The 23,684-nt window shown below is 33.2% G+C and overlaps 1 long non-coding RNA gene across 3 annotated transcripts; it reads left to right on the forward strand.

Moving 5' to 3' along the window:
• Window positions 1-2,646: 2,646 nt before the first annotated feature.
• On the forward strand, window positions 2,647-23,372 carry LOC136850687 (uncharacterized). 3 transcript variants are annotated; one of them, XR_010856687.1, is made up of 4 exons: window positions 2,647-3,682; window positions 9,843-9,928; window positions 14,079-14,218; window positions 22,026-23,372. It is a non-coding gene; the product is annotated as an uncharacterized lncRNA (long non-coding RNA). The 3 variants fall into 3 exon arrangements; XR_010856686.1 differs by lacking the exon at window positions 22,026-23,372 and having other exon boundaries at window positions 2,647-3,416; window positions 3,620-3,682; window positions 14,079-15,096; XR_010856685.1 differs by lacking the exon at window positions 22,026-23,372 and having other exon boundaries at window positions 14,079-15,096.
• The last annotated feature ends 312 nt before the right edge of the window (window positions 23,373-23,684 follow it).

The raw sequence follows: 23,684 nt of genomic DNA on the forward strand, positions 1-23,684 counted from the left end.
ACGGCACACCCATCGGGTGTTTCTCTTCATGTAAAAAAAAACGAATACACAAGCAAACAAGCAATTGCTTTTCGTTACATGACGAGAAACTATTCCCACACTGAAATATTCATAACAATTTCTCGTGACATTTGTCGGCTTAACATTTATCATCACAAATTCGGCTGGGCCAGTTGATATTTCTAAATTTGTTACTCTAATAATACGCTAAATCTCCGTGGGTTGATATTGATTTATTAACCTTTATGGAAACCTCAGATGGGGTTATTAGAGCTCATTTTTATGTTCGAGTTATTTGATGTGAACTTTGGGATTATGTAAGTAGTAAAACTTTAAATATATATATATTTTTTATTCTGGCTGCCTGATTTATGATGATCTATAACTGCGAGACTGAAAATCGAAACTGAAATATTCCCTCTCTCTCTCTCTCTCTCTCTCTCTCTCTCTCTCTCTCTCTCTCTCTCTCTCTCTCTCTCTCTCTGTATATGAGGATGATTTTAAGGTAGAACAAACATTTCAGTTATTGCGTGTTCACCGTTTGGTGCCTATAAGGCGAGTACATTTTCTCTCTCTCTCTCTCTCTCTCTCTCTCTCTCTCTCTCTCTCTCTCTCTCTCTCTCTCTCATGAATGAATATCACCAGGCGACTAGCTTTTCCACTACTAATATGAAATTTAACTAACACAAATAGCAAGTATTTTTTTTTTCTTATATTTGTAAGAATTCGCTGAATGTACAGTCGAACTTTTCTTGCCTAATACCATAAATTTGAGAAGTATACGTCATCTAATGTTGAGCATACGGCCTGCCTTTAATTTTCCTTGTAACCTAGACTTCGGTTTTACATTTTATTTGTTTTCCTATCTCTATAACCGATTAGGAGTATAAATTAGCTTAATATCTGGACCAAGTACCTAGCCATACTGCTCTATTTAGGTTTGGTTTGTTTGAAAGGCAGGCGAGTGTAAAAAACGAGGTAAAAACAGATATGTGCTCGGTAGTGATTGTTGAAAGCACGCAGCATAAAGTAAGATAATAACACCTGATATGAAAGCATCCATACTTACAAAGACACCGCAAAGAACTTCAGGTTGCATACCACAGACTTACAAAAATATCGCGAGGATACTGTGAGCCACGTAAGAACAAAAAAAAAAAAAAAAAAAAAAAAACGACGCTGGTGACACGTTTCAGGCATTGAATATAAAGGAAAATGGAAAAGACAGGACAAAAACTGTCTAATCACTAAGGAAAAGAGAGTTGGAGGACCTAAGTTAAGTTACCTGTGTTTAGTAAAAGTAATATTATGAAACGCACAAAAACATCTTTATAAACAAATAACAAGATGGAAGGGTATACATAATTGAAGCTACGGTCATGTAAACATTTTATCATAAGCATTTCTTACAGTGCAAGAAAAGTCCGAACAAAAAAATAATCTATCTATCTATCTATATATATATATATATATATATATATATATATATATATATATATATATATATATATATATATATATATATATATATACATATATATATATATATATATATATATATATATATATCTATATATATATACATATATACATATATATATATATATATATATATATATATATATATATATATATATATATATATATATATATATAATTAGGTTGAAATGAAATAAAGACTTATTTCCTGGGAGGCGATTCAGACACTAAAATCAATGCATTGATCACATGCAATCAATACTCAATTATTGCTGTAACGTACGTTCGGTGTAAACAACGAGTTTCTTAGTCTACATGATCTGATGCAATTCAAGTATCCAAATCGGAGAGGTATGACCAGCTTCTTAAACGTATACGAATCAAAGTACTTATTTTGCATAAGATGACAATAATTATCCATATCCAGAGTTTGTTTTACACAAATGAAGGTGGAGGTGCAGTTGGTGATATATGCAGATGCCCATTTTATTCTTTTTCTGATGTCTTGGGGTATTATTATCCTTATTATCTGTCTACTGAAACCAAAGAAAAAGTTCCAAGAAGTGTTTATTCATATGACTATTGTTTTTATTATTATTGCTATTACTATTATTATTCACGACGAGCAAAATTCGCAAGGAACAAGCCTAACCGTCTGACAAGCTTCCGCAGAATAGAATGCAAGGCGAGAAATGATAAAAGGAAAATTATTGAGCATAAACAAACACAAAAATAAATAGATTTAGATTTACGCAGGTAATAATAAAAACAATAAACAAAGGTGAAAAGATATCAAATAATTAAAATATAAATAATGAAAAGAAAATATGATTGAGTTTAATCTGAAACAAGGGTATTCAAATGCAAGACTACTGATGGCCTTGGTGCAAGGATTTGAGAGCACCGGTCAAATGGTCACAACACCCGAAGTAGGGCATCGAAATGTGCTAAATGACATGACATGAAGCCACGAACACTGGAAGAGATGCTATTCATGATAAAACACTTGCATTTTCCTTTATTTCCTACAAAATAAAATATCGCCCCTAAATCCCTAGTGTCTGTAAACTGTTATTCAGAACACCAGCAAACTGTGTCGAGAGCTAAATGATAGCCAAACCCAGGAGATGACATGTAAGCAATGAGCCAGTGTAGAGCTTCTTTTGAGTTGGGCTGGGCGGGGGCAATGTGACAAAAACCAGCAAACTCAGAGCCGATCCTATAAGATCCTTCTGACTAGGAAAGCCAAATGTTGTATCCTAAAATGGAACGTGGTTTGTTCTTTATTTAGAATTTATTTCGTGGATATCAATAATGTGGGAAACCCTACGATTATGTTTTTGGCTCTGTTCACTTCGTTTACCCTTTCGTGCACCCTCTAATCCTGTCAAGTGTAACAGAGTGGTCTTACGAGGCTGTTCTCGTCTGTGGGAGTACAGTACTTGCGACCTCTAGTAGACTCATTTTGTGTATTTAGTGATTCCTTGTGTGAAATGCAAGATATACGAGAGAGAGATAGCGATAAAATATGAATTGAGAAACCTACTTCTGAGACCGGCTGTACAGCTACAGTAGCCTACGTTCCGAAACAACATTTGAAGAGTGAGGGTAGAGGAACAGAGTAAAATAAGATTGTCAAAACACAAAACCCTTATTTGGCTGATTTCTACTGTAGCATTTGTTTGTGCTTTGCAAGAGAGAGAGAGAGAGAGAGATGACACAGAACAAAAGAAAAAATAAGCTTTCAAATCTAAAAACTTGAGCCTGATCATCCTGATGTAAACGACTTAACTCTGTATTCAGATCTGCAAGATGCGGTGTTGGGATTTGGGAATCCTCTTCATTTATGACATAATGGCGTTTTGATGCAGTGTACGTATGACATTCCAAAGATATACCAGAACACTGTTTTCGCCTACAATTCGTTGTCTAATCATGTAGGCTAGTAATGTAACTTGTCAACCCTATATCACTGAAGTTTCCACGAAATCGAAAGTGCATCACTGAAGCCACTTATTTAACAATTATTCATGTAAAACAGCTTCTATAATGAATTTAAGATCTATAATGTTTTATAAATTTATAATTGTTTCTAATAACATTTGATTTAGTTTGCCTGAAAGGCTCCGTTTTCTTTCAGTGAAACAATAACACTAGAGATGAATCTCAAGCCGCCGATGACGTTCACTGGATGCTGAAGTTGGTAATGTTATTTGAGTTATTTAAGCACCTAAACGCTGTGTTGTATATAGTTCTACCAAAATATTAACGGGAAAATTAACCTCACACGAGCTGGGTTAGATTAACCATAGTAGCCTGTGCCGAGTAAGGAGTCAGGGCTACTGTAGGCCTAATAAGCATGCTGCAACATGCATTTCAGAGGGGCTATTACCTAACCAGACCTTCCTTAACCTAACCTAACCTCAGAATCCATACCCTAACGTGCCCGAAAGGTTTTGCCTCCCCCTTGGACCCCACCTCCCCACCTCCCCAAGCAAGTCCTGGAGCGAATGCAAAATAAGGGGTCAGGATTCTATTCAGTAGGCCTACTGCGAGGCTAGACCACCTTACTGTAATGAAGTGCAGTTCGATACATTTTTATTAGAAAAAGAAAGCTGAGTAATCAACCATAGGTTACTGACATATTGCAACATAGTAAGCTAACATAGGCATATCTGCTCACAGCTGATACATGGCTAGGTCTATCATCTAATCTTGGCCCACAGCAGGTTAGGCTGTGGGGTCTGTCACTTAGCAAATCTAATTATAAAGTTAAAGAATGCTTTATACATTTTTCGACATTGGTCAAAGGTAAAAATTAAGAAAAGCCTTACATTGTGATTTCTATAATTAAAGTGATGAAATATTTTTTTCATGGTTTTTAATTTAATTCTTAAAATTTAAATAACCACACTTAAAAAATCACCCAATAGACAATACCTATTAATGACAAGAAATGCTTTTTCTTTCTATTTTGAGTGAAAATCACAGATAAAACCTAACCCAAGAAGCTGGGTCCTGCCTAAGCCCGTGTGTGTGTGTGTGTGTGTGTGTGTGTGTGTGTGTGTGTGTGTGTGTGTGTGTGTGTGTGTGTGTGTGTGTGTGTGTGTGTTGGTAGCCTCCCTCATTATACCCCACAATCTAACCTGATCTTATAGGGGTGGTTTCTCAGTGGTATTTCCCATCTTTGTCAGACATGGGAAAATGATAATAATTAACCATGTATGTTTTATGGAAATGAGTATTAAATTTGTTACAGTCACATCTAAAGCAACCAGAAAAACTATATTCAACTGGTTCAGAAATTATGATTTTATTAAAAACTTGGAAATAACTCAAGGAAGCAATTCAGTTCATAACATGAAATATGGCATTTCTTAGATTTGCTTATAAGGAAAGAAATAGGCTATCACAAGTTTTCAGACACAACAAAAAATAAGTGAACACAAAACTGCAAAGAAACCTCTGGAAGCATGATGCCATCACTGCACATAAAATACTTGTACTGCTAACAAGTACAAATCAGCAACATTATGCCATAAATGGAAAGTGAATATAGCCTAATAGGAGACATGATGCAAAATGGCACAAGCAACTGTGCAGAGATGTCACTTGTTACATCCTAGACAAAAATGCCTCTTGGTATGAATGAGACGAGTAATGCAGCAGCCCCTCAACTTACCAGACCATCTACCTCTTCATATGGTTATTACTAATCATGCATTTTACAGATAAATCTCTTAAATTAAGTAACAGGTTTATGGTATGTGTTTTGGCAGCTGTTACTTATCAAAAAGCCAGACCTCAGAAGCATCTGTTAAGTTGAGGAACTATTTTATTCAAATATGACATTACAATTTTAATAAAGTAATAAGGATAATTTTATAAAAGGAACAGTTTTATGTCTCAGTAAATGGATATTGCCAGAAATTTTTGCATAGTAACAAATGTCTTAAATTTGAAGGAAAATTATTTACACTATGGAACTAAGTTTATTTACAAGGTATGATATGCTATGTTCAACCTATTTAGTACAGTATTTGCCTCAGTGTTGGGCTCAGTTACTAAAATATGAAATAAAAGTAAAATACAGTTGAAATGAAAGTGAAACAGAAGTGTTCAAGATACTTAAATTAATATATCTGTAACTTTTGATTGTTGCTGCCAGTGCCTGGCATGTACACTTCTACTTCCCTTCAGTTCAGTTGGAAGTTTTGCACAGGGATGTGCTAGAGTGTGTCCCTCTGATTGTCACTTCATATCTACAATACTCTTTTTGATCTCACAGTCCCATATTCCATATACAGTACATTTTCTGCCTTATATATGAGAGACAGAGAGATTCCATAACTAAAATAGTAATTTCATGTCGTTACCATCCAATGTTAGCTTCTGTTGGACTAGTTGTAGAGCACAGACCTATGACTATCCTTACTTGGCAATTTTTTTTTTTTTTTCGTTCCAATTAGGACTAACCTTCAACAAGAAATGAAAAAATTTGTGTCATCAATTTCTGTATAAAACAGATAGAACAGGTCACCACCTTATCCTAATGTCTGTAACCTAATCTAACCTATCATGTTGTGTTACACACTTGTTACTTGCATCATACTACTGAAATTGTGCAATTTTACATTGTCTGATTCTGGCCGAAACTAAAATACTGTACTGCCCTTATTTCTTAGGTAAAAATAGAATCAGCAGTTAGCCTACTAATTTGGGTTGAGTACATTTCTAAGCTACAGAAAGCTGGGTCTGGAACAAAGTCCAAACTTAGCTAAAGGTTCAAATTTGGTTAGCTAAGGTTACTTTTATAGGTACACTACAAAGTATGTCAGCTTCAAATGAGGTTGTATTTCTTCCTTCTTTTTTCTTCTTTTTTTGCATTCCTGGAAATGCAGTCGCTCTCAGCCTTTTGTAATCTGAATTATACCCTTTTGTACTTATAAAAGGTATTACAGATTGCTTAACCATTTGTTGTAGGTAATTAGGCAAGTAATGCTGGTGTGATCAAAGATTTCTGTAATTCCCAAGTAGAGTACAGTACCCTACCAGAGCTTTTCTACTGTTACCATTTACGTATGATATTTTTCTTACAATATACGTTTATCTTATTTGCAAAATGGCATGGTTCAACACAAGATAGTGTACTTTAAAGCTGGTGAATTTTATGAATTCTTTAATAAATTATTATTCTATAGCATCTCATAATCTTTTAACTGACTTATCCTTGTCACACTACTGAAACCTAGTACTGTACAGCCCACCAAGTGGTTTTCATGTTAACACATCCTGCCAATCAAGTGAAGTAAGCTTTACCAATGTACTGATACAGTAATTTAGTGTGTCCCATGCAGTAATAAGCTATTCATTCTGTATGCGGCCAATACAGTACAGTACATTTATTTTTTATTTTTGTTTGTCAATACTTTAGTCATTACAATTTTATAATTTACTCATTCTGTATACAGTAAAAATGTAATACTCTTGTTATTGCACTCTAGGGTATAGTTATTATTATTACAGTATTTAAAATATGTAAATGTTTGAATGGAATGGCATAATCCACAGAATGTAATGCCCATATGTGGAAAAATAAAAAATGGAGAACAAAATGACAAAGAACAATAATAATAACTACAAATTGACAAACAAAAACATGCATAATAAAAAGTCAGGAAAGCAAAGAGAATGTCAGCACTGATAGGTATCCATTCTTTCCTCCTGATGGCTAATTGAGAAGGCAATGAAGTTATTTGTAATCAACAAATAGGCTATACAAATGCTATTCAGGAAAAAAAAAAATTAAAGGAAAGAAAATTAATCAGATTGCATAAATTCTGCTGTAGGTCAGGACATGGTAACTTAGAATTAATCACTTGAAGGGATGATGATTTACAATACTTTTTACAATAACTAAGAAAAGAACAAATGTATTAGAATACAAAATATTGTATGGTGAAATCTTTTATGAATGTCACAAGATTCAGGTTTTTAATAATATTGTAAAAATTTACCCACTGTTACAGATTGTTTTTACATTTTACAATTTTTCTTATTTTTAAACACTAAAGCTTTACAACAATATGATACTACTTGGTTTTCCTACAACATAACACTTTCCAATACCAACCCCTTCAACGCTGTAATGTAGTAGGTAATAGACAGTGTCTGAATCTGCTGTCAGGGAGTGTTGTATAGTACATATACTATACAGTACCAAATTTCCCAAATTTAATTACTGTTCTATACTATTTTACATTGCATTTACAAGGCAAGCTGAGAGGAAATGCTATGTTACCGGTTTTATCAAGGTGCTTTGAGTGAGGGGGTATGAGAGGGTCTTCTTGCTAGAAATTTTTTTTTTTTTTTTTTTTTTTTTGTCCCTCATGATAACTGTTTATCCCTAGTATCTCCTTTGCCTTGTACCTACCTACTTATCTACAGTATTATGGTTGTGCTGTGATCATGATTTCTCCTTGTTTTATAACATACAGCATACTTTATATTTTTTGCATTTCCTTTGTTCCTGTAAAACAATGCATGAATTGTGATAACATCATGCATCCTGGGATAAATCAATGGCACCCTTCATTTGTTTTTACTGTACCTAAGTGCATTTAACTATATTGTATATCAAAAAATTAAATTTACTATTACACTACAGAAATTCTGGCTAAAGGGTATTTTCTCTTGTAATCTTGTGCCAACAAGGACTAATCTGCAGTAGGCTTGGAAACTTTGTAAGCTGGCAATTTTTTGCTAATTGATACCCCAAATCCCCAAAAGTCTGATATCCTGACACATATGTAGGAACCTTGTACAGGTTGATCATCATGACTATCATCATATACTGTAGTACTATCCATTGCTCTCATTTCCTATACAATTTATTCTTTCCATTTTCAAGTTTGATTATTTATACTGTGAGATATATTTTGTTGATTTGTTAAAAAGTTAAAATACAAAACCTTAATTGCAGTAAAAATAAACTAATTCTGTACAGATTTGTTTTATGCATAGTACTGAAAAAGATAAGTGATGATAATATTCTAGTGTTATATAATAGTGTAACATTAATGACAGCTGAAAGAGGATAAAATATACATAAAATTAGTGATATTCTTTGAAGAAGAAAAATTAAATTTGAAGTGACGTAATAATGTAACCTTCTACGATAAAAAGTACATTACAGTAGTTGTGCTAGACATCAAGATCATGTGGTGTTCATCCCTTACAGAGGTACCATTTGCAACATGCCTTATGCATCATTGCAGATTGTACTACAGGTCCTAAGTAGAATCCCTTTAGTTCCCATCTTTTTTTTATTACTTTTTTTCTATTCCTCTTAGTCTTCATCCTTTCATCTTCCATGTACTGGATAGCTGTCAGACTTCTTTAAATTGATCTTGCATAAGTTTACACTTTCCATGTAAGTCTAGAAATATAATCTAGTGGTCTCAGAGTACTTTGTAATAGATAAAATATTACATTAGTTTCTGTCTTACAGGCAGCTGAAGAGCAAGAGCCCATGCCAGTACAAGGCTGGCTTAATATAGATAAATAGTTTCTGTCAATTTTCCTCTTCTGAAACTTAGTATATTTGCTAAAACTTACTTTACTCAAGAGCATGTTCTTTTGGTTAGTGAAATTACTGCCATTAAAATGACTTTTTACCATGTTATGCCAAACAAGCAATTATATAATTGAAAAGAGCTACCCTATAACGATATTCTTGTATGTGTTTTATAATCTCATTTCAATGTAATCCTTGATTTGTTTTCATCTTGAACCCCCAAAAATATGACAGAAAAGTTATACCATACACTTGGAACACTAATTTTGGTATGTTTTATTAAAGCAATTAGACTCTGAAACTGATGATGCTTTCAGAATCTGGTTATTAAGCTATAAGTGTTTCTGACAGTACTAATGTATTAAACTAGCATGGCAAATTTGGCTTATTATATTGTAAACACTATATCTTATCATGTGAATAAAAGTGTAGTCTCTTGTTGAAAAGCTTCTCTCTCTCTCTCTCTCTCTCTCTCTCTCTCTCTCTCTCTCTCTCTCTCTCTCTCTCTCTCTCTCTCTCTCTCTCTCTCTCATATAAATATCACTTAGCATCTTGCTCTGTTATTCTTAGTTATAACTGAAATCTTATCTCATTCTCATTTTGTTTTTTCTAGTGTCACTAAATTAGCAAACCACTTGCATACCCCTATTCACCTTTCAGTATATAGAATGACTGAAAGTGAAGAATATTAAATATACAATGGCTGTATAATTTACATAGGTAGTAGGACTCTACAATAAAAATATTAAAAGACGATGAGTTGTAATGTGTAAAATTTCTCTTTCAGATAGTGATCTCAAATGTTGAAGAACTGTTCAAAATTGAACAGTTTTGCAAGTATGAAGATATAAAGTTCTACATTAATATTGCTAGGTAAGACAAATTAAATTTCCTACTGAATTTTACTCATATTTAAATAGGTCATGGGATGAAAGAGCTTTAGCAAAAAATTTCTTTTCTTCCTATACTGTATGGAGTTTCTCATTCTTTTCTGGCTATATGGAGTTTCTCATTCTGCTAGTTATAAGTGTTTGTGTGCTTTTACTTGGCCTGTAAAAGGTTACATCTTTATTACTCTTGCAAGGCCCCTTGAAATGTACTTGACTTAGTTCTAATATTACTATTGTAGGGTAATTTATTCACCTCATCATCCAGGTATGAAACTTTTATGGCTGTTATGAAGGATTTGTTTTTAAATGAGAAGTAATTTTGTCATATTCAGATGAAGCTTAGAAACCCTGGTGGGAGGAAACAAATGGTAACATTAAAAAGTGAAAGTTAGAATACAGTAACTTTAGTACAGCGCACAGTTGAGCACACAAAGAAACACTGTAGGCAGCATCCTGTACATGCTTGACTGTGATTTTTTGTGTTAGGTTTCTTATAAGATTCAGCTTTTTTGATAAGTAATTTTTGCAACTTTAAATTAGGGGACTTTTTGGCAAGTGCATTTGTTGAGTCTTGTAAATCTGTACCTACTTTAGAGGAAGGTTGTCATCTCAGGAGAAAAGTCAGTTGACATTAATTTTTTTATTTCTGTATTTGGTACTGTAGCTGAGTTACAGCTGGAGTGTTTTGTCAGTCATGTTAGAATTGAAACTAATGAAGAGAGCAAAAGGAGTCAGGGGTTACAAATATTTATTATTATCATGTGCACCAGTCTAAGGAATTTTTATTGTACATTTCTGTTTGATCTTCATGTAGATAGTATTAACTTGACCTGTTACTTCATCCTAGGAAATACCATATTCAGTGAAAAATGGACTTTTTCATTTAGAATAATATAAGGTTGTAATCTAATTGAGAAATGCCATGAGCCATTTTTTGTCCTTTTTTTCTTTTGGCACTTCTTTGCCTATAGCTTATAAGTATTTGCTTGTATACATAGTATATATTGTACTGATGAAAATGTTTTAAACTTTTGTGTTGCAGATTATATTGATATCTAAGGTAATCATTTACAAAAGCTGTAAAAATTTTGTAACCCATGTACCTTTACTTTTCTTGATAGTCAACTATCTATTTCTTTTTATGTTTCAAGCATTTTGTTTTGCTGGATTTGGAGTTGCTGATTAGAATACAGTGAATGAGACAGTTTCAGATCCAAGATTCAAGTACAATAAGATGAAACAAATTTTTGTTACTTGATTGAATTTTGACTCTAGTACTTTAACCTAATTAAAATTACTTTGGTGTTATAGAGCAATTGACAATAAGATGAAACAAATTTTTGTTATTGATTGGGACCTAATTAAAATTACCATGGAGAACTGTATTTGTGGAGATTCTTCATATTTCTTATGGGAGGAAGATAATAAAGTTCATTCATGTGCTTTGAAACTTGCTAAATGTAAAAGAGTACTGGAGTAATTTTCGGTACAAAGAGCTTTGAAGTTATATATTGCATGATACGTTAACAATACGAATAGAAACGCATGAAGTTTTTTTAATTAATTAAAGGGAGACTTAGACTACAAGTTTCATGTCATTCATTGAGTAGTGTAATTAGATTTTATGCTTACATGTACCTTTACAGGTATTAATAAAAACACCTAGGGATACCTAAGGATGAATCTCAGTGGTTGATTGTCTTCAAAAAAAAAAAAAAACTTGAAGTAATCATTGATTAGACATAGTACAATACAGTATTAACAGTCAAGATTTTAAGGGCTTACACAGTAATTCATTTTAGTGTTGTTCTTGGATATTTAAAGCTGAAAGGAAAACTTTGTTATATTAAACATTTGCATGGAGCTATAATAATGCAATTTCATTTAAAGTGCTCATTATAGAAATTGGGGCATTTTGTTCTGAATATTCAAGAAATCTATGTAATTTCATTGTAAGGTTATACTGTATATGTATGAGCATATAACTAACCTAATTATTATTACTTTACAACAAAGAACACATGTACTGGTTTTCATGACATCAGAGCGTTATTTGTTCTTTACTAACTTGTAGTTATGGTTCTTTCTTCTACAAGGTACATTACTGTATTTAATTTTTATATTCCGTGTCTTTGTGTTTAAAAACTGGTAAAATATGCCTAAGATTGAGTCTTAACTAGAAGGAACAAAAATGCCCTCCGACACATACTTTAAACGATAGGTTGGTGCTGTGAATGAATAACTCAGATGTATACAATTACAGCAACTTTAATTCAGTACATGCTTGACCTTCAGTGCAATTTAATATCCATAATGTATCTTATTTGTACTCGTTATATTTTTATCAGTTATGGAAAAATCTTGTTACACAGTAATTGGGTTGTACATTATACAATACTGTAGTTTAGAATTGAGAATTTATGCTAATAGTAATAAATATCATCATGATACATTGTAATTGGCCTGTCATGAAAAATAGTATTTTCTTAAAAGGTTATTCTAACTATGTGACCAGATTATGGAAGTAAATGAAGACTTATCCCTGACTATGTAGTTTTTATCTTCAAAAATTGTTGTAAATACTGTAATAGTATCTATATATCAAGTACATTGTAAACATGGGGAGAGTAAAAAAACACTGTCATGCATTGTTTTATATAAATAACACATGCTTATACAATTAGTATACATGAACAGCAGTCAGTTGTTTTATACACAATATTTTAAGCTAACACTTACTTATTGTTTGTATAACAGACATGGGAAAAATATTAGTTTCATATATCTTGTAACTTATTAAGAAACTTTCATTTCAGGTATTTTCAGTTAAGCCCTAAAGCTCACTTGAATAAAATATGAATTCACATTGCACATATTGGATGGCAACATTGCAGTAACTACAGTATATTGTAATAATGTCTAATAAGGGGTTAATATCAGATAGTCACTGTAGCAGCATATCTGATAAGTAATTTGGTATCATAACAAAAATAAATGATTGCAGCCTAATTAATTTTCATAACACAAACATTAAATATGAGACATACTGATGCACAACTTTTTTATTTGAATACAGAATCATTTCTTATGGCAAACACGTCACAATATCACCTGCAGCTAATGAAGAAAGATATTGCATTTTGTTATTACTTTTTCTTGTTAATCTTTGTTGCATCATATAGTATATATGATTACACAATACCTTTTCACAGTCACATTTTTGTAGTACTCTTTGGGAACTACCAAGCTGTCATGAAATTCCAGTAAAAAATAAGTCAAATTAAAACATTATGAAATGGTCAATAATGATAAACCAAAACATCACCATTGAAACACCAAAATCTTGTAAAGGACGTCATGTATAGGGCTGCACCTGTACACCATCTCACTTTAAAATACACCTGTTGACATCACATCCATATGCACCTGTTTCTTCTGTTATGTTTACACATGAGGGAACACCGAACGTATTTTGATTTTCAGAAATACATATTTTTCTCTTATATTTTTTCCTTCTGAAAATAATATTTACATGTATTAATGGCTGATATTTCATATCATGGATATAAATGAAATTGAAGCTTTTTTAAAATACACTCTTGTTTTTCTTTCATACATTGTATTTCTGAATATAAAATGCACAAGAAAATATGTTTTTAAAGCACTGCACTTCACAAACAGTAAAATCACATTTTATATGAGGAGCATATTGCAGACCTCCTTATATCCAGGCTACTGAGAGTCAACTAGGGTGTCCGGTGTAGTTCCACCGAGCTATAGCTAGTGTCTGGCGCACGCAGCTTCATTTCCCTCTCTGCGTCGATCGATCTCAAATCCATGACAAAAAAGCCGCACGTTCCCTGTGTAGGGAGCTTGTCGGCACATACCCCTATATTATGAAAAAATAGGTTTACTTATATAAAAAAATCTAGGGTGGCTTAAATCCTTTGGTCTGCACCCCTTTCACCCACCACCCAATGAAAGCAGGGACCTATTGAGACTAGATCCCGTGAAAGGGGTTCAGCACGTGCTGTCAACTCTTTGAATGATTGCTGGCAGTTTTTTATGTTATGTGATGCCCTGGCTGGTATTTTTTTTTATATTTAATCTCTCACCCTTCCCTCTGCTTCCAGGGATGAATGACCACAGCCCAACCCATTGAAACCCAGGCAGCAAAGGGGCAGGTACCCTTAGGGAGGGGGCATGGGGTGGGCAGGTGGGGCATGACTCAAGCTTAGGTTAAAGTGAGGCCACATGAAAGGATGCATCACAGGTAAGACTTTTTGAGTTTAAAGTAATGAAAAGTAAACAGTAAACAATTGCTACTATATCAGAAAAAAGATTGTAAGTTATCAGTGATGTCCTTAGCATTTTTTTTTACATGTAGAGTTTTTTCAACGATGTACCAGTAATTTTGAACTGAACATTTTTTCAAGTTTTATTATCATTTTTGCCATCATGCAATTAATTACGTGAACATGTTATATCATGATGAATCATCTTAAATGCCATTAAATAATTCAGTATGGGTAACTTTTTCTAAAAAGGTCATTTCAAAATATTTTAGCTTTCTTGAATTTTAATAATGATGTCAGATATCAAAATATTATGATTAAAATTAATAAATTAAAAACATTGTTTCTATGGAGACCACTAAAAAATTGATGGCTGCTAGTAGTACTACTTTAAATATAACTTATGTGCTGAGCACTAGATGATATTTACTGTATGTCTGTGTTTATGGTCTGTTTATCTTTTCATTGTCATTTTAAATGCTTGAAAACACCTACAAACAATAACAAACATAACAATCATAGATGTCTGACAGTTGTTGGTTCTAAGTGAACTGATTTATATACTTTTACAGTTATCACAAGATTCTAAGGCTTTTATCACATATACAGGTATTGGCATTTAAAATCTTGGAAACGAAAGTGCAATTCGATATACTGTACAATACATTATGAAAAAATACACCTTATGTTTTATATGGTGCTATTATCTACATACTAAGGAAAGGATTTGAATAGAAGGACAAGTCAAGACACAGTACAATGTCTGTGAATGCTATATTTTTTAGTAGATTTCTGTATTTACTGTGATTTTATACATGTGTGATGTATAAATTCTTTCAATAAATGTTGAATGAAATTTTTTTTTTTTTTTTACCATTAACCACAGCTCTCTAACATCACTATTGTTATTTTTTTTATTTGTAAGCAATATTATATAATTTCAAAGAGCAACTGACACAAACATTTAGAATATAAACTGAAATGTTCAAGAGTGAATGAGTACAGAGGAGTAGACTTGAACTGAAACCTGCCATTTCAATTTAAAAAAATGACAAGCAAGGAAAGGAAGATTGAAAAAGAATAAAAATCACAATACATTCTCACATTATATTGTTTACTTATGTTCTGTTCATAATGAATGGCAAAAAATTGGACTCAAAAAATTCACATGATCTAGATGTCCATATTAAAAGAGTAGAAGAGATCATAATTTTTGTTGGAAAAAAGCTGAACAAATATAAAACATAAATGTGTAGTTAAACTGAACTTTGAATGACTGGTCTTTATTATCATTATATTTACTGTATTACTAGTACAGTATGAATATTCTCCCAGTGTTTTGATGCATAAACTGAGGTGAACCATTTCCACCAAACAACAATGAGAAACTAACCCTATTGGCACAACTTTATCCCCCCTCATGCCAATAAAAGGCGAGACAAAAAAAGGGGTTTAGTCCACAGCTGCTGTTACCCCAACCCCTTTAATTTTTCCAAGTACAGCATATCTTTCCATATAGGCTTTTATACCATAATTCTTCTTTTAAATTGTTGGTTGGAATGAAATTTTTAAATATATTGTAAATGATTAGATGCATCAGAGGTGTATGGCCGTACAATTGTCTTTGTTTTTCTACAAGGGATAAATATATCTTAAATATGATGTGATTTTTATACATTAATTTTCATTATTAGGTGATTATGCATATTTCAAATTTATTGTTTCTTTCTACTGATAGTATTCTATCTCTCCTTCCATCTCCTTTCAAGTCTCCCTTCTCAGTATTTCCCTTCCCCTTGGTGGTTGTAGTCCAACCCCTTTCTCCACCCCTAATGCACATGAAGCTCCACCCATTTACCTGACTCCTCCTACTTTAGGGGAGTTGAGAAACAGAATCTACTGTATCAGGTTCATGTCTTTGATATCATTAGAAAACATTTAACTTTGTGTCAGTTCATTTCAGGGATGGTTACCCCCTTTTGTCCCTCAAAAGGTCCCCGCTGACCTTTCCCTCAGTTAACTAGATGGTAAACACAGTAGGACTCTTCAATTATTCTTAACCTATTCCTTTGAGATATAAGCACAGAAATGACCTAAATTTGGTACATGCTACTTGATGTACTAACATTTTTTTCAACTAATCCATGTATAGCACTGAAAATAAAATGCACAGTAAAATATATTTTAAATGCACTGCACATCACAAACTGTAGAATTACCCTAGCTGTAAAAATAAATGTCCCAGAAAATGCATGTGTTTTGTGATTGAGACATGGCTAATATTAAATGTAGACTGACATTTAAAGTGCAATTTTCAGGTAGTATTAGCACTTCAATGGATCTCCAAACTTTTCTCCCTAATAAAGGCAGTAAAAATGTTACAAGAACATTTAAAATCTAATACAGCATATACAGTATAGTGGAAAGTATAACTTCAAAATCTTGGCAAAGCAAATGTCTCAGAGAAATTAATAATATAAATGAGCTATATTCTACAGGATACAGTGACAAAATTTGTTATATACAGTTTAAGCTGTCTGTAAATATAAGTTACCGTACCATGTATATTGGCAGCTTTGTGGAGTTGACTGAAAGCACTGTACAGTAATAATGTATTACTGCATTACATACACAGTGATTGTAGTGAGATTTTTGTATACTGTATTTGTGAATTAAGACCATTTTCAGCATGGCATGAGTAAATGTCAGTGAATATTTGTGTAGCACACTTGTGAATTAAGACCATTTTCACTATGGCATAAAATTCAAACTGATATTGGATGATGACATATATGTGTAAGTAAAATTTGATTAAGCACACACTCTTAACCAGTCCCTAAAACATTTGATGATATCCTCAGCCTCTACTGTCTAAGATTTTCCAACTTTCAAGTGTCTGACAGACGGGCTTGCTATGAAATTTTGGGAGCAAGTCCCTTAAATGCCATTCCTCACTTGCATGAATGGGTTATATTTGAATTTGGTTGAAAGTATCTTAGTTCTCACTGTAAAATATAAAATGGTGTAGTGTTGACAGGAACATGATACCCTTGTACATATTGATACCAAAGTGATCATCAGATAATATTGTATTCCATAGCTGACTTAGGTAACTGGAAATAAACAAATTTTACATAGAGAATTTTTTTCTCAACTGAAAGGAAATATATATAGTATTTACATTTTAGAGAAAGAAAGGAATGGGTTCATTGTTGCCTCTGCACTCATATATATGAAATATGATTAGGCCTGTTAGGTGCAGTACTGTACTGTATATGAGCATTCAACAGTAGATATTACAAAAGTAACCTGCTTTAGGTTTAATTATTTTAAAGAGTAGTGGGGAGGTTGTAAAATAGGGTTATACAGGTGCTGTATTTTATAATTGTTTCTGTAAAATATCAAATTGTACTGTATTATCATTAAAATTTTATTGTGAAGTTTCTCACTCCATCAATCTTTTACATGTGCATGCTTTATTCCCCAAATTTAATTACACAATTTATACACTAAATTACAGTACAGTATAGTAATTTCCTGACAGTATATCTTTAGTACTGTACTCAGTATGACCTGCTGAAGCTAAATTTTTGAAACTTATTTTTCCCCAGAGCATCTGGAAAGGGTTTTAATAGCTACTGTAGCCTATTTATACTCAAATATATTTTCTTCTTAAGGAATAAAAAAAAAACTGCAAGTTATAAAAACAGATGTACAAGAAAGTAAAGTGTGAGCAGAAACCTTTAATTACAGTAATAATTTCATGCCCAATTACTTTCATGTCAGGCAAAATCTTGTAACCTGTTTACAAAATACATTATGGTAATATTATAGTATTACTTTGATTTTAGGTCTTTTGGCAACACTGCAGAGTAACAAAAAGCAAGTGATGTTGTAAATGACCAACTAGTTTCCTAATAATGGCTTTCCTACGCGAAATTAGGCAGTAAGGCGCAAGGCTACCTTATTAGAATCTCATTAACAAAAGTGTGAAGAAAGTAAAATATAAATGAAATATAAAATAATGAATCTGCACCTACAGGACTAAGACAAATGTGCATATATATATATATATATATATATATATATATATATATATATATATATATATATATATATATATATATATATATATATATATATATATATATATATATATATATATATATATATATATATATATATATATATATAGTGGAAACTAGTAAAACTACTCATGAATGCAAATGTAAAGAAAATTACAAAGAATGCACAGATTACTGATGTAATGATAGAGTATTATGGTAAATGGAAATTTTAAACCATTATTGTCAAACAATAGAAAAGCCTGAAGGTCAGGAATTGTTCAACATTAAAAAGGCTGTAGTCTTCATATTACTATTTAGCCTTAAATCATGATGGAGTTCCTTCTTAAAGGAATATGGTTATATTAACATTTTAGTTCAAATAAATGAGATAGTTCTAATATTTGCCACTTCATTCCCTGCCAGTCATGGTATTGTTATAAAACTGTCAGCATTGGGCCACATAATATATATATTACTACAGAGAAAATATAAATTCTTATAATTTTTATTTGAATGTTGTTTTGTCACAAAAATAAAGCGCATGAGATTCTTGTGTTTTTATAATATTGTTTAATACTAAGGAAAGTTTGTAGTTCAGGTAAAAGAAAAAAGCTCTTTTCTAAATATGGGATTCAGGAAACAACTTGAAATCAACGTTCTTGGATACTTTGCGTTCGTTAATTTTTACTGTTCTTCATCTCAATAATAAATGACTTGATTTCCTCTAACTTGTCAGGAAATTCAGAGAAAAAATGAAAGTTTGTGAAACTGGAGTAAGAAGTGATATGAAAGTGAATGTATCTTTAACAAATGTTGACTTTCACCTTAATTGTTAGTTAACTTTTTAGTGTACATCATTCCTGGCAGAAGATTCGATTTTTCGTAAATTAATGGTAATGGTGAGTGATTATTTAGTCCACAGATGGGTAGGAAGTGCTCGAAATTGTAAGATATTTTGGAAACAAAAGATCAGAGGATAAGTGTCACGAAAATTTTTCTCTCGTTTATTTTCATCTATAATATTCTGTTCTTTTTTTCATTGTTTCGTGAAATAATGTCCTGTAAGTCTCTTCTTCCGCTATGAACATTTGCAGTGTCTCAATAATAATAATAATAATAATAATAATAATAATAATAATAATAATAATAAAATTTCGATGAATCACTATACAGTAACGAAATTACTCTTCCTTAATACTGTATTGGCGAGAGATCCCCATAGACTTTTTCGGGATAAACCTGGCGTAATTTCATGGACAAAAATCATTATCCTCTGGAATATTGTAAGATTTCCTCTTTTATTACAAGAGTGCATCTTAATTACAGATTATCACCCTCTATTCAAGAAATAGGACACTGGCTTACATATTATTTTGACACTCTTCATTACCACTGTTCATGACGTTTTCGAATTCAGTATTATGTACTTGAGTTTTTGAAAATATACAGTATATAACAAAAAATTACACAATTTTAATAAACATAATCTTTTCAGCAACAAAACATTTATAAACTATTTCGTTTATGAATAAATCAGAATTGCTTTGACATATGTGATTCACCAGCTTTTCTCTGTAAAACGCTATTATTTAAGTATATCGGATTGTGAAATATCCAATTACTCGTATGTTTTGCTAGGGAAATGCGAACAGAGAGAGATTCATGGAAGGTCTATCGTAGACTTCCATTATTCTTCATCTTTTCGTTTATCCCCCCCCCCCCTTCGGAGGAAAAACTTTTCGTTCTGTGCTTTGTGTGTCCTCTTCTTCCTTCATCGAGAGGAGGTCCACCTATCGAGCAATTACAGCGGATTCTATTATGAGTTGTTAAATGAAGACCCATGGCTGTAGCTGACAACGTGATCTTAAATTATGGTGAAATCTTTTCATCAATCTTGGATTAACGGAAGTGCTTTTGCTTAGTTTGACTGATGTGAATTCGGTGCCACAAATTTAAGTCTTTTCAACGTAATGCGGTAGTATGTTGCTTACCTCATCAGCGAGGTACCGGAGTCCGAGTACCGATCGAAGACAATATGGGAACTTTCTATGAAATCCCAATGTGCCTCTCTTGACCTTAGCAACGAATTAAATACTGGTAGTTAACAACCTGTAGTGTACAGCAGCAAGGTTGGGAAAGAGCAAAATTTTAACGAGAATCGAAAGAATGATACCTGGATCTAATGTCTAAGAATTAATGCCAAGTATTCCCAAGAGTTGCTGTAATAAGGTGAACACGTTTGAAAAGCAAACTACCATAACCAAAGCTCTGAATAATAATGAAGTGATTTAAGAAAATAATAGGAAAGTTCGAGGTTGTATTGGAAAAATTAATGTAGATGTAATGTACAAGGTAGCCATATGCATTAGTTGTACTATAATAGTGCCGTTTATCATTGTTGTATTTAGAATAATTTCAACGGTGTGGCATTTAGAGTGGCCTAGAATTTATTAACAGTTACGAGTATCTGTGACAAGAGCTAATTTCAAGCAAGTTTTTTTAGTTTTACTGTCAATAATGTCAATAATGTCGAAACATATTGAGACGCAAAGCGTAAACGATTTAAAGAGTCTCAAGTTTAATGGGAATTTTGTTTATACATAATCCCGTGGAATTTCATATACTCTTTCATGTTTTATCCCTGTGAATGCCTCTTGAGGGGCTATAAAATATGTCATTCATTTGTACTGCAGCCCAGAAGCAAATCTGACTGAATGTGTTCTTAAATTTCCCTTCATTGGCATTCGGATAAGTTCTCAGATTTCTTTTCATTGAAATGCTTTGCCGAAAGTAGATAAGCATATCATGTCATCGAGGAAGAGGCGGTAAAGGTCTACTGTTAAGTGTATAGGCCTACTGTTACCACAGTGTCTGCATATCTTGATATTTCGCATCTCGGTAGGAATGGTCCCCTTTTCCCTTACTGTTTTTTTTTTCATTTTTTTTTATTTTTACCGATTTCTTCCTTTCCTCATCCTTATCCGTTAAAACGGAAATGGACGCATCTTGGGAATGTCCTCTGAAGGAAAACGTCGTCGTAATTCTAAATTTAATTAGCACTGCACAGAAATTAATCTAGATAGGAGTAGGCTTGCTTTAGCCAAAATAAATGAATAAGATTTCATGAGTTATTTAACGAAAACTATAATTCAGGCATTCTCACAGTGACCGTTTTAACAGTCCCATACTACCGTTTATTACAGCAGTGTCACCGTATGTAAACATGATATGTAAATCCGTTACTCGAGTAAATACTGGCAATGCCTCGAACCAACAGAAAGGACAAGAAAAGAAAAAAAAAAGTAGGGGGATAGAAGAGCTGCCAAAGGCCCGTGTGACCACCAGTTAAAAAGACTGACACCAATTACTCATTTAAATCTGTGATTTCCAACTGCTTTAATTAACAGTGCAAAATGTCTTCATAAATACGACCTGCCTCTGAAAAAAAAAAAATTTTTATAGCTGTGCAGAATGATAATCATTACCTTTCCTTGAATTTCATTTCAAGTTCTGATCAAAAGTGAAAACGCGGCAACCCTTACCAGCTCTTTTTAGTTCTCCAGAAAACCGTGCTGGAAGGGTCCTGGGATGGGGGAAGTCGTGGTCTGTATAAGAAGGGGGAGACAGGGAAGGAGAGATGGAGAGAGAGAGGGTGAGGGATTTTTGTTAAAAATGCTCAGCTTGTCACCCCGTTTTACCTGAAATGTCTCGCTTCCAGGTGGCGGCAACACGCCCCAGGAACTCGACACCGCCGTTGGCGTGTCCGCTTTCCCGTTTCCAAGACGAACTCGAGGAAGGCCAACATCTGCATTGCAACTCCGAAGTGACGAGGTGGTCCTCGAAGGCCTTTCGATTTCCCCCGGGGGCGCTGAAACGGGGTCGGCCGCAGGAATACCAAGCAAGGGAAGTTCCACGCGCATAAAGGGAAGGCTTGGCCTTTGTTCTGGATAAGGCGGTCCCTCAGGAATGAGGAGGTGCTGGTTGAGCTTAGAGAGAGAGAGAGAGAGAGAGAGAGAGAGAGAGAGAGAGAGAGAGAGAGAGGATGGGGACGACACATCGCAGGGCCGTGCCCATACTCCCCTGGACACTTACTCATCACCTACGGAATAAGATCTCGCGCTCTGCGACGCCTGTCCAGGTTCCTCTGGGCTCTTTCCCTGCCCTTGCTGGCGCCGTGACGATATGACTGAGATGTATTGTCACCATCATATATGACTGTGAGAAAATTTATTTTAACTCGACCCAAATAAATTTAAAGATCCTAATGAGAATGGCCTTCACAAGTAAATCAGCGTTCATGTATTATACAAGCCGACTATAAGAGGCTAAGAAAAAATGAAAATAAATTACAAATGTTCACCTCTGCAAAAAAAATAAATTCCAGTAACTTAATTTGAAAATAAAATAAAAAAAAATCAAGGATTCAATGTGAACTTACATGAAATTTTCCATAACATAAGATTTCTATTGTAGTAACTTATTCATTTGTAAAACCCGATTAATAATATTTATAATAATGAAATGCATATTTCTTTGGTATTTACTTAATATATGTGAACGTGCATATCTCAAAATAAACATGCAAGCACATCAGGCTCAAGATACAAATAACAACAAACTCCTGCCTTAAATAACAAGCAAAATGAGGCCCGGAATGAAGTGAAAGCACGAGATAAAATCGATGAAAGGGGACGAATGAATCTCACGCACTCTAAATATTCGATACCAATTATCTCCCGGACATTCCCGAATACCGAAAGGCATCGGACACATCTGAGATAGGAGGCGATGGCTCCTCAAACAACATGACAAATTAAGGTGTGACCCAATAGCAAGTTTTATCCAGGAATCTATGCGTAAATATTATGAATACTTCACATAATTACCAGTACTTATAATTCTTGGAGAAATAAGCCTCTTATAACAGTTTATGAAGTTAAAAGGGTATGTTTTAACATGTAGCTGTACAAAATTATTACCAATGAGATCTATACTTTTACATTTTCATGTTAGATAAGTAAACTGTAAATTTGACTGAAACCGGAAAATAAATATGTAGTTAGAATGGCCTTATTTAAATGTTATGGGCGACAACTTTTATTTACAGCACAAATGCATAAAAAAAATTGTCCTTCCTGAGTGCTGAGTATGATGCGGTAATTAAATTCATGCACACACAACAACATACTACTGTTTCGAATTTCCCATACTTTTTAGTATATAATTCCCACTGAAAGGCTTGGATTCAGAAGAATAAATACAAAAGCTCTTTATTTTCCTTACGGGTTCGAACTAACACAGTATACAGAATGCCGCTGCCTTTAACCTACCACGGGCTCCTTTGCCACATACTTGGTTCGAATCTTGCCAGTAAAGG

Source organism: Macrobrachium rosenbergii, chromosome 22 (genome assembly GCF_040412425.1).
Source record: "Macrobrachium rosenbergii isolate ZJJX-2024 chromosome 22, ASM4041242v1, whole genome shotgun sequence".
NCBI classification, from domain to species: Eukaryota; Metazoa; Arthropoda; class Malacostraca; order Decapoda; family Palaemonidae; genus Macrobrachium; species Macrobrachium rosenbergii.